This window comes from Condylura cristata, unplaced genomic scaffold (genome assembly GCF_000260355.1).
Source record: "Condylura cristata isolate star-nosed mole 26May11 unplaced genomic scaffold, ConCri1.0 scaffold00001, whole genome shotgun sequence".
NCBI classification, from domain to species: Eukaryota; Metazoa; Chordata; class Mammalia; order Eulipotyphla; family Talpidae; genus Condylura; species Condylura cristata.
In genome coordinates this window covers 74,573,527-74,588,561 of record NW_004567102.1, presented here as the reverse complement: position 1 = coordinate 74,588,561, position 15,035 = coordinate 74,573,527, and positions in this window count along the sequence as shown.

Sequence of the window (15,035 nt, the reverse complement as noted above, 5' to 3'; positions counted from 1 at the left end):
CGCGCCGTGTCTGGGGCGGCCCGGTCTGCGCGCCCCGCGGCGGGGCCGTCCCCACCCTGGATCCCGGTCCCGGGGCAGAAAAGGAGAAGTCCGGCTGCCGAGCGGGATGGCGCCCCCAAGACGGGCAGCGAGGAGAAAGTTGTGGAGAGGGTGGGAGACGGGCACCCGCGGGGCTCAGCTCCCTGGCAGGGGCGGGGACCCGTCGGCCCGGAGGTAGCCAGAAAGCTGGGAGTCCTGAGTTCCCTCGGCGAAAGCACGGGAAAGCCCAGAGTGGGGGCAGCGATGTGAGCATCTCCTCTCCGCGTTCCAGTCCCTCGGAGTCCGTGTGGGGCCCCTTCCACCAAGCCCCAGTCTCTGACGGGCTTTGCTTTTCTTTCTTCTGGATCTTTGTTCCCGTCTTTTCTTGGCTTCTTACACACACGCATACCCTACCTCTCCCTGCCCTCCTCCTCTCCCTTCTTTTTCTTTCTAATACTCAAGAGTGAAAGGAGAGTCCCCATGTTCTCAGAGGTCCCTTAGTTAGCCATCCCATACCAATACATCTCTTGGTCTCTGGCGGCTTGAAGGGGGTGAGAGGCCCGCAACACGCCCTTCTATCACCTACACGAAGAGCCTTCAGAAGACGATGAGCTGAGCCAGAGGCCACGGAGTAGCCCAATACTCCCACTACATTCTCCCTCTGATGTGTTGACACCTGTGGTTCCAGAAAGGGAAATTCATCCTTTTGTTCCTGTTCAAATATATCGAAATACCTCTTGGGGAGTAACACTTTAAACCTTTTTCATTGCTCCCCACTCTCCCTTTGAATTGTTGAAATTCCCTTTGGAAACAAAGGTAGTGGGGGCCTGTGATAAGAGGTGGAACTAGCCCAGGGGCTAAGAGTGATGGAGGCCCTGGGTGCAGTGAAGGTAAAACTTGGCTGTGAGACCAAGTGTACCCCACATGGGGCTGCAACCCTCCTGCCTGAAGCCTTTCTGCTGCTTCACTGGGACTTAGGGCCAGGCCTAGAGGAGTCCTGCTTGCTTTGAATATCTGTGCCATAAAAAAAAATGGAGTGTTATCATGGAACTGGGAAGATGTTCACATAGCACTGTACTCAGTGCCATAGACTCGCAAATGCAAATCCAGTTGCTTATTGAGGAAAAGACCCACTGTCTGATCTATAGTGTGCCTGTAAAGTAGTTGTGTGGCAAAGGAATCTGGACACACCTCCTTGGAGATAAGAAAACGAACTCACACTTGGAAAGATATTCTCTTCTCCTTGTGTACTGCCAGAGTCAACCCACAAAATGCTAGGGGCAAGCCTTCAAATGCTAGATCTGTGTACACATGCAGAGCACCTCAACTTGGAATGTAAGCATGCACACAGGCCACACGCAGAAGTGCCAACAAATTTATATAACATTGATTGGCTAGTGATAGAGAGCTACTGGGGTGGGAAGGGGGTAGTCCGGGACAGCCAGAAAGGAAGCTGGAACTCAGCCACCAAATCCAGAGGCTTGAAAATCCAGGGTGTGTTCCTCTTGTGACTTTATCAGTATTTATTTTGATGAATAAACAGTATGATTAATGGAGACATTGAATTGTAACATTTAAGGGAAATTAAAGGTCCTCCATCCTGGCCCCTTGTATGGCCGATAGGGAAATGAAACTCAGGGGTGTGAGATCTACACAAACTAGAAGTTACAAAGGGCTACTTCTCAGGGCTTGCAGGGGCCATTCCCCCAAATTTATTTTCCGCCCATTAGGATTTTTTTTAAAAAAACAACAATTATTTCAGGATTCTCAGGTGTAGGAATCTGGACATAGTATTGACTGAGGCTTTGGTCTCATCTGAAGACTTGACTAGGGAACCCTCTGCTTCCAAGCTCAAACATGTAGTTGCTCCACTCATATAAATTTTAAAGCTGTGGGGGGCTCTCCATGGTGGCGCAACCGGCTAGGACGCAGCACTACAAGCTGGCGGCAGCCGCTTCAGTGCGAGTTCTATCCCCAGCCCCGGAGAATCCACATGGCAGACCTCCTCTGGCCCACCCGCTGCTCCCTGAGCAATGTACTCTGTCAATCTGCCTGCTCTGCTCCCCACTCTGCCTCTGGTGAAGCCTCTCACCACCCCTGCACCTCTGGCTGTACCCCAGTACTGTATGAATAAATAAATAAATCTTTAAAAAAAATTTTAAGCTGGAAAAAGTTAGGAAACAGGATAAGCAAAGAAATAATAAATAATAATCAGGGATCTCCAGAGAAATAGAACCACAAGCTCTGTGTGTGTGTGTGTGTGTGTGTTCACACACATGTGCATATGCATGCATAATACATATTTATGGTGAGAGGTTTAAGGAATCAACTTTTGTGATTGTGCCAGGTAGACCAACAGACTGGAGATTGAAAAGAGTTGAAGTTCAAGTCCAAGAACAGCCAATGGCAGAATTCCTTGCTTAAAGGAGGTCAGTGTTTATTCATAAAGTTAAGGCCCTCTATAGATTGATGATGCATACCTATAGATTGAGAGTAACATGCGTCACTCAAAATTCACTGATTTAAATGTTGATCTCATATAAAAATAATTTTATGGGAACATTCGGAATACCTGCCCCCAAATATGTGGATACCAAGTTTATGTTCTGATATTTCTATACAACAAGTGAATCATAGCTAAAATATCTCAAGCATTAAGTGTCTGTTACTGGTCAATATATTAATAAAATCTGTGTAGTTTATATTCCTATCCTCAAACTAAGGGTGTGTTCTTTTTCTTTTGGAAGAGCATGTTAGGGAAATGGAGTGTGCAGAGGAAAGTCTTCTTGTAATTTACCAACACGATGAACTAACAGCTCACTGTGTAGACTGACTGGTACAAACACACTCACTGAGCCATCGGTCAGAGTCAATGAGCTAATGATAGAGTCCTCAGCATATTTCCTGGAATTTGGTGATATTGGTTGCCTCCGCCTGCCCATATATCATTCTAAAACTGAAAGTGCCAAGATCACATTCCTCCGCATTCAGGAATCCTCTGACAACATTCCATACAAAATGAATATTGAACATCTGTTATAATCCTTAGCATTGACAAACACCCAGCTCTGAGAAACTTCTTCTTGCTGCTGATTGAATCAAACATTCATGCCATGGACTTCCATTGAGAACAAGGACATTCTATCTGCACAAGAAAGCCTTTCAAATATTTGAAGACAGCTACCATCTCTCTCCTCAACCTTCCCTTAATTCATTTTCACAGTGCTGGTTACTTTAACCATCTGGTCCCTGGCTCAGTACCATGCATGCCATTGCCTTTCCTTATCAGCACAGGTCAGTATCAACCCCCGGACCATGTGCACAGAGTGGATTCTGCACCTCTCCTGGTGACACTGGGATTCTTTCCTGAACTGGACCTTACTCTTCTGTAAATAAAAATTAGTGTTGCCCTTTTGAGTAATTGTGTAAAATATGGGAATATAACAGATTTTATTCAGTTGACCTTCTATGTACCAGATAGTATATAAATTTTATTCAACAGATCAAGTTGATCTACACATATATCTTAATTTGTAAATAATTCTGCAGAACTTCTATTTGAACTTCTATTGTGAGAACTATTTTAGTCTCACAATCTTAACTCATTTTGTCCCTTTTACCAGGTACATTACTGTCTTCAGCAGACAGGATAAAAAGAATGTGGCCCTTGACTTAGCTGTGTGAGCAAATAGCAAGCTACCTGTCTTCTGGTCTGCAGTCCATACAATTCTCAGAATTGTCAGTGAGGTACCTCCAGCACTGTGGTTCTCTCTTACATGTGATGGCCCGTCACTGTCAGTCAGCCTAGTCACTTTTCTCAAAACATACACAAATGAGGAAGCTGAGGTCACGCCAAGTACTGAGTACAATGATGTCTCTCTTCACTGGGAGCCCCCAGTCTTTTCACATGAGTGACCCTCAAGTTAGAAAGCCCAGCTGCTCTCATGCAATGATTTGAACCCATGGCCGGGAAGCTTTTTTATTTTGTTTCATTCAGTATGATCAAATCCATTTGAAAACTGATTCCTTCATTTATTTCATTAACAATTTCTGCCAAATTTTGCTTCATGCATTATAACCATGCTTTTGCCTATATTTGGGTCAGAATGGTAATGTGGATTCCAGTTAAGCCTCATTTCTCCTCATTTTCACAAGGGATGTGCTTCCTGGTGATACTGATGACTGGGCTTGACATTCACATTTTCAATCAATTCTTCCTCGGAATGAATATTTTTCTCCAACTGGAGTTCCCAATTTATCACAGAGATTTTATATATCAGGAAATTTCTATAACTTTTATATCCTCATCTTTACTAATATAGGCATTCTCATTATCAACTAGAGTAACTATGAGATGTAACTTGTTCTTGATGAGCTCTTGCTATTTCTTAGTAATTACTCACACCTATCTTTGGCACAAAGCATCCCAACACTACCTAGGATATGCATTAAAGTTTGTAGGATCTAATTCTGACAAATCCTCCTTTTTTATGTGAAGATCAGAGCAAGTTATGTATTGTTTTAAGCTGGCATTATATATATCATAAGCCCAATTACTGTAGTTTGGTGATACATGAAGTCTGCTAATAACTTCATGTGCTCAAAACTCTTTCTTGTATGAGCAGTTCTTTAGACTTCTGCAGATACTAAATATATCAACAAAAGTTACAACCTGCTTTTTAAAAAGTGCTTCCTACATACTTGAGACTTTAACATAACTACACATAGCACCTCTTTAATCTTCACACCAACACTACAGATACAGAAACTTGTCCAAAAAGAGTTTAAGCAACCAGGACATTTTTTCTTCTTACAAGCAACTATAAGCTTGATCAGACAAGTTGACATACCCCATATTTGCTGGAACATTTACACAGAGGCTCTAGCATACATTCTGATCAGAAGAAAAGCAAAGGGAAAAAAAAAGGCATAAATCTTAGAAGTATAAAAGGATTTCCTGCTTTCAAAAGTATTCACAAACTGTAGGATATGTTTCTGAGGATTTCAATGTATACATGTATATTACTCTTATAATCTTCACAGTTTCAAAAAATGGAAAACACTTCTGAATTGCTTAATTAAATCTAATTTCAAGAAAATGCAACAAAAGTTACATTTATCCAAGTTATGGTTAATGTCCCTTTTTTATTCATTCACTCATCCATTCATTTAGTAAAACTGTTGATCGGTTCCTACCTGGTAGCACAGGTATTAAAGACAGCACTGCCAGGCTGCAGCAAAAGTTTGAGCCCCCAGTCAGGGAGGTGACTCACATGGCGCTGCAGACCTCTCCTGTCTCACCTGTTGCTTGCCTATCAGTGTATTTTGGCTCATCTGCTTGTTCTGCTCCCCACTCTGTCTCTGGTGAATACTCTCACCCCCTGTACTCTGCCTACACCCCAGTTCTTGTAGACATAAATAAATAAGTCTTTTTTAAAAAAAGAATGTGATGAATCCCCATTCTTAAAAAAAATAAAAATATATAAATATGTTAATTACCGACAATACAGGTAGTAGTGTTCCAGTTTCTGTCACTACAGCAATGAGCAGAAATTAAGACCTTGCTACCATCAGGTTCAATTTCACTCCAGGTAGGGTTAAAAGGGAAGTAGATAGTAAAGTCATGAAATGTAGACATGCAAATTACAGGTGAGATGTTGATAAAATATCAGGAACAAATTTTTAGAAAGTAAGGCACGTACTATTTTCTAGAATGGTCAGAGAAAGCTCTCTGATAAGTTATCACAATAAAGATACTTTGATTCAGTGGAAAATAGAGCCAGGTAGTTATATGAAGGGAGAGTGTCCCTCCAAATAAGGAAAAGCCAGTACAAGTGCCCTGCAACAGCATAAAGGTGGCATTATCAGGGCTCGTTCACTCAGCACCTGACAGCCAAGCTCTTCCCTTTTCCTCATGGACGATAGGCATGGTAATATAATTTGTTTTGGCAAATGGGATGTGAGTATAAATTATGTGTATCATTTAGTGACATAAGTTTTTCAAAAGAAGAGGGCAGGCCCTCACTGGTGGCACAGTGGGTTAAAGCACAGTACTGAGAAGCTAAAAGTCACTTCAGCATGAGCTTGATCCCCACCCTAAAGCTAACCCACATGGCACAGAAGACCTCTCCTGACCCGCCTGCTGCTCCCCTCAGCAGTGGACTTCATTGATCTACCTGTTCTGCTCCCCACTGTGTCTCTGGTGAATGCTCTTACCACCGCTGCAGGGTCTGTAACCCTGCTCTGTATGCATAAATAAGTAAATCTTAAAAAAAAAAAAAGTAGAGGGCAATCTATCTTTGTCTCTTTCTCCTGATGCAAATTTTGGTGAGGAGACGCCATTACCCAGGGCTCCAGATTGATCATGAGGTAGACTAGGTCTTCCAGCCAACCTTGTTAACAAGCTCCTCCTACAAAACCGCTAGTGGTGGACCTCCCTGGTGGCACAAGAGGCTAAGTTTCAGTGCCTCTATGCTATGGGCAGCCCTCCAGCATGAGTTTGATCCCCGGCCAGGGAGGAGACCCACATGGCACAGCAGACCTCTCCTGTCTCACTGCTGCTTCCCTCAGCGGTGTACTTCACTTTGCCTTTTCTGTTCCTCACTCTGTCTCTGGTAAATCCTCTCAACCCCCACACCTTTGGTCTGCACCCCAGTTCTTACATGCATAAATAAGTCATTTTTAAAAAAAAATAAATATTTGAGCAAAAACAAAACAAATTGATTGGAATGATTATAATGCCACCTGGTAAATGAGAGAGAGAAATGTGCTCCACAGAGTTATAGCAAACATATCTTATGTCCAATAAAAACTTTTGCTTTGCAGACTATTTTAATATGCCACAGAATGAATAATTGTTTAAAAAGTGGCAATAAAATTAAAGGAGACAAGAAGGAGGTGCCTGCCATGAAAGCCAGAAATGAAAACTTCTTTTGAAGCTGTAAAATATCATTAATCTTTGAGTGAAGTGAAAACAGTCCTCTCTCTATTCTCACATAGACAGCTGCTAATAGTTAGGTATTTCAGGAAAAAAAATATTTTGACATGGAAAATGCTAGTGCATTTGGGCATGGGCTACTATGTCTAGAATCCAAACTGATTCAACCAGCAAAATATTTTTTAATGAATTTAATTTAAAATATTTTTAAATCAGTATATTCAACAATATCACAATAATTTCTTAATTTTATCTTTGCCAAATTAATAAATTTTATAAGTTTATATTCCCATTTTAAAAATTATAGATATCAAAGAAATCATCATTTATACCACAAATTGCTATTTTGCTTTAATTTATCAGCATGACCATGTTAAATTTCAGTTGGCTGCTGTTTAAGCACCAAATACCATTCAGGATCTATGGAGATGCATTATTGGTATATTTGTTTTTATATATGGCCATTGATTTAAATGAAAATCTTTGCCAAAATTAATAGCATTCATGTCTGTAAATACATGATCATTTTTATGTTATCCCCAAGTGAACCTGAATCATGAATTTTGCTTTCCCAAATCAACTAGACTCAATAACCTTTAATAATAAAGGCATACGTCATTGATCTGAGCAGGATCAATCCTGTAGAGAACTCTTAATGTATTCCCATTGGACAGTGTTTTTCATGTCAACGGAATGAACACAATATAGTCATATTCCACAAAGGCAAATTTATTTTTTAAACAGACTTGAAGTGGCTACTGTCTCTTAAAGGAGACATTACCCTTTGGTGAATCATTCTAAAGGCAGGCAAGAAAGAAATTTTCAGTAATTCTTTGTTTTTTAACTCTCAAAGCAAAATTAATGGAACATTTCTTCATTATTTAGCAAATCAACATTTGCTAGATTTCCAATATGTAGAAAGTTCAATGAGAGACTTGATTTGATATTTTATAGAAAGTAAAGTGTTAGTTCTATTCTGGAAGATCAGATTTTATGTGTGAACTCAAATTTAAAGCCAATCTTCAAAATTCTTTTTCAGACTTTGAACAATGCAGCAAACTTGGCTCTGTAGCTCTAACTGAAAGACAATCAATATAACGCACCTACAAATGATGAGTGCGTTATTAGTAGGATATTAATTGCCAAAAAGAGATGTTATTGTGCTAACAAAGAGTATCACTTTCTTTTTTTCTGTCCATGGTATTTTTTAATTCATTATTTATCAAGAAAAAACTATTCTTTATATTAAATACTGGTCTTTCATAGTTCAGAAATACACATCACTGACAAACTCCATGGAAATAAAGCCAAAGAAATTCTTTACGTTCCAATATCACTGTACTCCAATAAATTCCAACATTCCTCACCTCAAATCTTTCATGGGGTCATAATTTTTGTAGAAATTTGCCTCTACCTTCTTTCTTGGCCCAGTCACAGCAAACCTCAAGGAAACTGCAACCCACAGGATACAATAAACATCCAACATTATGAAATTACAGACACTTGACCAGGAGACCTCATGTCTGAGGTTTCCTTATGGCATCGGACCCATGATAGTTATTCTCAACACAGACATCCTCCTCATGGAAAGAGAAATGGGGAGAATTTGAACTGTCTACATTTTATTTTTGAAGTATTCTTTTGTCTTCAAAATAGTTTCCAGTACCTGTCATTAAAATAAAGCATTGGCTATGATGTATTTATAAATCCCTTAGTTATATTTTTATGCTTGTAAATTTCTCTCCATTAAAAACAAGCTCTTTTCTCCAAATTAAACTTAATCCTGAATTTCTGTCTAATGCTATGGTAAGTTTATTAACATATTCATACTATATTTGTTACTGTTTGGTCACATTTCACTTCTTTAATATCCATATGCCAAAATTTTCTTCTTCATTATTATTTAAAATTTTTCATTGTAGGTTTCTTATTTTATTTCCTATTATTTTACTTCCTATCTGCAGAATATTAAGGAGACTTGAATTACTTTTTACTTCTAATGCTATTACAAACAACTTTTGTGATAAAGTTACTTGAGTATACATCCTAAAGTAAGACAAAATAGGTTTTCTTCTATTGTTGGTATCTAAGAAATGTGTTATGAGCTTTGTAACTTTTATAATGTCTAGTCATTATATCTGGCCTGACTGTAATATGTTTAAAATGTAAGAATATATCTTCATTATTTAGCTTTCAGATTGAATTGGTATTTAGTTCTAAAAGCTAACAGTTTTCAAAATAATCTTAATTAGCCCTGTAATGTCATAATTAAGGAGGCACAGCACAAATAAGTGTTTATTTTTGAGTGAAAATGAATATGGCTCCTTGCAATAGTTCCAGAGAAGCTAAATTGAATGGAAGATGGCATACTCCATGGGAATGTTAACAACAGAATGGCTTATGCATCCAGCAAATATGAATCATAGCTGCCATCTAAGAGACCTAGATTTAGATTCATTTAAGCTTAATTTTTGTCAAATTGGAACGACAGTTCCACACATAATAACTTCTATTTCACATTGTCTGGGTCACATTACATAATAGATGGAGCAATACTTTAAATTGGGAGAGTGTTGGGCAACTGTTTATTAGTAGTACTTGAATCTTTTCCGTGTATTCTAAATTGTTTTCAGATTTTGATTTTAGGATGTCAAAAAGAAAACTCAACAACTCTATCTTTGATGATGGTAGGAAACACGGTGTTGAATCACAATAAATAAAGGCCAAGTGAGCAAAAACTCTGCAATTAAGACAGGACACAAATACTTGGGGCTCAGTTGGCTCAGCATCAAAATCAACCTCCAAAGTCAAAATTAATAGCTTATCTTTTGTTTGGGCAACTCTACTGGAGTAGACAGGATAGTCTCTGAAGCACCACTGAATCTCATTGACATCAAGTTCTGGAAGTGACGGTAACACGATATGAGGAAACATAAAAATATGGTGCCTTGGCAAGAAATGGCTCCTTGAGACTGAAATGTGGTGGAGAAGCTCTCAGTGCAAAAGCAGATCTGCAACTACTCTTTCTCATCAAGCACAATCAAGACATGATCAAGATAAGGCACATGTGTGCACTTACACTTTTTGTCATAAGAATTTTCTTTTTCTCTAGAGTCCTGGAAAATTCTGGGGTGTTAGTTAAAAAATATATATATAACAAACAGGAAAACCAGCAACTAGAAAAAATGAGCAGCGATTAGCAACACACAGGTTTTATAATTTGAGATTAGTTAAATTACAGACAACTAAGACATAAAACAAAAGACATGACAATCCTCAGAAGAACAAAACAGATTTCATAGTTGGTAAAATGCCTTGCTTTTCTTAGCCCTTCCTGGTGGCACAGCGGGTTAAAACACAGCACTAAGAAGCTTAAGCCTCTTCCGCATGAGTTCGATCCCCGCTTGCCCCAGAGGTGACCACATGGCGCGGCAGACCTCTCCTAACCCGCCCCTTGCTCCCCTCAGCAGTGTACTTCGTGGATCTGCCTGTTCTGCTCCCCACTCTGTCTCTGGTGAACCCTCTCACCCTCCGCATCTCTGGCCTGTACCTCAGTTCTGTATGAATAAATAAATAAAATCTTTAAAAAAAAAATGCCTTGCTTTTCATAAAAACGTATTGAGTTCTAAAATATATCAAAAAAGGGGGGCATATGTCAATGTGGACTATTTTAAAGTGTGTTTTATTTAATGTTCATAAATTTCAACTATATTTATTCAAATAAAGGAAACTTGCTCAAATAGTTAAAGCAGAAAATATCTGTATTAAAAAGTAATGTATAGTGAGAGACCAAGAAAATGAAAGCTTTTTTGAAAATGGAAGATTTTAGAAAAAAAAAAGTACAATAAGCTAAAAAAAAATCAGTTAATGAGTTCAGCTACAGATTTCAGAACACACACACACAAACACAAATAGTGTATTTGAAGACAGGTCAATAGAGATTATCCCATCTGACTAACAAGAAAGCAAAAAAGATCGGAGAAATTTTTTTTAATTTTGAAACTATAAAATGGCCTAGAACACATGTAATTATAATTCCAGAGAGGACTAAAAAAAAAAAAAGATATAAAGGCTTAAATTTTCTAAATTTATTGAAAAACAAATTTATATGTTCAAAATGTTCTGTGAAAGCTAAGTAGAAAATATATATATATATATAAAATCATATTAGGCACATCAAACTCAAACTAATGAAAACCAAAAATAAATAAAATTTTGAAAACAGCAAGAGAAAAATGATATATTGCAGAAAGATAACAGTCTCTCTGTGTAATATTTAACCTTTTAGCAGAAGCAATCCAGGTTGGAAGATATTGGAATAACATATTCTAAGGGCAGAAAGAAAATAACATTCATGATATCTCTAATCAGAGAAACTATCTTCAAAACTAAAATTAAAGATTTTAGTTAATTTTATGCAAAGATTTAAATGGTATTGAAAGCCCTTTCAAATGAAGAAAACTTGCACTAAGTAATAATTCAGATATACAGGATATATGAACCTATACCCCTAAACCTTATACAATTTTATAAACCACTGTTACCCATTAAAAATAAACAAGAATGTAAAGGAACAATCAAAATCTATCTCAAGAAGAAGCAAAATCTTAGTAGCCCTATGTCAATTAAAATATTGAATTCATAATTAAAATACATTCTACCAAGAAATGTTCAGACCCAGATGACTTGATTGGTAAATCTATCAAACATAAAGAAAAATTATCAACCCTCCACAAATTCTATCAGAAAATAAATGAAAAGGGAACATTTCTTAACTCTTTTTATGAGATCATTATTCCCCAATACAAAAATATAATAGAAAAAAATAAGCAGTAAAGAACTATAGACAAATATTCCTCCCTCTGAAGCATAGTTGCAAAAATCCATTATGGCACTTGCAAATTAAATATAATACAACAAAAAGAATATATAAAAGAGGAACGAAAAATTTGCATTTTAAGATGAAACAGAAATACTGAGAAAATTTCCTAAGAGTGTGGAGGAAATATGAAGTATCTGTTTCAGTCAGCTAAGGTGATCCATTGTGCTTCCACATACTTAATCCCAAAAACCTATCAAATCTCTGCATTCCTACCATGAAGTGGAAGTAAAAGAAAGTTCATCTCATGGGACTGTGAGAAATAAATATGATACCGAATATCATATATACTATTTAAAACAGACTCCAGAACCTGAAATAAGATAAAAAATATTTAGATATAGATACACTCAGAGAAGAATAAGGGAAAGTGCAGAATTAAAAAAACAAAACAAACAAACAAATAAAAACACAGACATGTTTTGGGAAGGACCAGGAGTCTTCTTTCCTTGACTGGCTGGATAGGAAGCTAAGCAGACAACTATTACTCCCATCAACGGAGAGCTGAATCAGGTAGTGAAGTGGTCAAAACTATTAGTACACTCAGGCAGTGAGTGAGTACAATGGACTGGATGATTAAAATATGTGTTTATTGCAATAAGGTAACAGGTAATATCAATAAGGGAATTGATATTAAGGTATTATCAGTGAAATTGAACATTTTGAACATTGCCAAAGCAGAAAGACGGGAACAGGTATTCTAGGAATGAACCATGAAATGGTTCTGAGGTGAAGAGCAGGGTTGTAATTTCAAAATAAGATTAGAAGCATAGGCATTATCTTCCAGAAATGGAATAGTAAGTTATTAATGATATTAAACTGGTGCAACTCTTGGGCCTCCCTGGTGTTACAGGTTTTAAGTTTCAGCACTACGAAGTTATTGCTATTCACTTCCACATGAGTTCCATTCCCAGCCAGGGAGCGGCCCCACATGCACTTGACCCCTCCAGTCTTGTGCTGCTCCCCTCAGTAGTGTATTTCAATAGATCTGCCTATTCTGCTCCCCACTCTGTCTCTAGAGAATCTCATCCCCTACACCTCTGGCCTACACCCCAGTTCTTCTATGCTTACGCATAAAAATCTTCAAGCTGTAGTGAGATAAGCCAGAAAGAGAAAGAAAAATACCGGATGGTTTCACTCATAGCAGGAGTATAATGGACCAGGCGAGAAAATAACAAGAATAATGAACAACCATATACCAGAGACATTTTGTGGGGGTGGAGTGGGGAATGGGATCAAAAATGGGGTGGGGGGAGGGAAATGCACAGGATTATGGTGATAGCACAGGGGTGATTTGGTGATGGGAAACCGGCGGGGATTACAATTGAGATGGAAAAAAAAATGTACAAAGTGATGTAAAAATAAACTTTTGTAATAAAAAAAAAAACTTTAAGCTGATCCAACTCTTTTCTGGATATAGTATACTTAGTACTTCAAACACTGAAACTTTCTGCTTTCTAGGCAGCTCATTAACTTCGCTTAGCTTCAGATGATTCATCTCTATTTGAAAGAGAAATAAACAAATTAACAAATATCCAATGTCACCACAGAATTGCTTTATTGGAATGAGGATAAAGAGGTGGCACAGGAGTTCAATCTCAGCACTATGAAGCAGACCTCTCCTGTTTCACCCACTGCTTCTCTTTTGAATTTTGTGAATCTGCCTGGTCCACTCCCACTCTGCTTTACTGAGTCCTCTCATCCCCTGCTCCTCTGACCTACACCCCAGTTGTTGAATGAATAAATATTTAAAAAATAGCTTAATGGTAGATTTCAGAATTTACAAAATTAGCAAAGTTGATTTTTAAAAAAAGATTTATTTATTTTTGCATTCAGAATTGGAATACTGGCCAGAGGTGTGGTAGGTGAGAGGATTCACCAGAGACACAGTGGGGAGCAGAACAGGCAGACTGACCAAGAACACTGCTGAGGGGAGCAGCGGGCCTCAGCGGGAGGGTCAGGAGAGGTCTGCTGTGCCATGTGGGTCAGCTCCCTGGCGGGGGATCAAACTCATGCTGCAGTGGCTTTACAGAGCTTCAGAATGGTGCTTTAACCCATTGCGCCACCAGGGAGAGCCCAGCTTTAGCTTAGTGTCATGCTTTAACCCACCGCTTTGGCTTAAGGGCCCACCAACTTGATTTTTAAGAGAAGTCCTTGCCAGAAGCAGGGAAGTCAGCTCTGGTAAGGAAGGATAAGACGCGACCCGCCTCACCGGAGGCTATATTCAAGTACTGTGAATCAGAAAAATATCAAAATGGCAACAGGAATGTGATTTTCGGGGGGTGGGGGGATTCCTATTTAAAATGATCAAAAGGGAGCAACACTTTAGTTTTGTGGAATATACCAAATGCCAATAAAGAACCGAAGTAATTTTATCGTAATGTGAATAAAAAGACTACCCCAGGCTTTTCTTGGCTTGTGTCCAAAGAACAGTAGGTCACAGAAAAATATCTTTTCAATATCTCCCAGGTGTATAGATATGCACATCATAGATACTTGATATTTAAACTGCTGAGAACTGTGAATATTAAATTGGCAGGTGTGCTACCATTGTCATTGCCAAGTCATTATTAAGTTTCTACTTAAAAACTCCTATTAAAGGAGAATATTTTGACAAGTGTCCAGAGTTCTACCTAAAACAGTATGCAGTCTGTATTTGAGGCTAATGAAGTTATGCCCTCTGAGACATCCCTAAGTATGGTTTCGGTGGGGTATCTCTTTGTTTCTTTTTACTTCCTTTACCGGAAACTTTGTTCTTGACCACCTGGACTTCATCAAAGCACTTATGTCTCTGCATGTGTCTAAACGCCTATGCCTAATGGTCAATTAATAAATCAACAGAATATTAATTTCTCTCCCTGGAGGTAGGTGTTTCTACCAGAAATGTATTATGCATGAAAAACAAGGAACTGGTGGGTGGTCAGTACAATACAGTGTCACAATGGAAACCAGAGCAAACTGGAAAGCTCCTGGTGGAAAACTCTACGTGTTTCTTTTGAGATAAAAATACATAAAGACCCCTGGGGGGCAATGAGATCCTGCAGGAAAAACAAAGTAAATTGAATGGAGCCACAAAATGGAGTTTGGCTTGAAAATGTAGACAACAACATAAAGTGGTAGAAGAAAACAGAAAATATAAAATGTTCTTGAGCCAACTGTAATGAATTACTGATAAAGGTAAATAATGCACTTGCTTTTTTT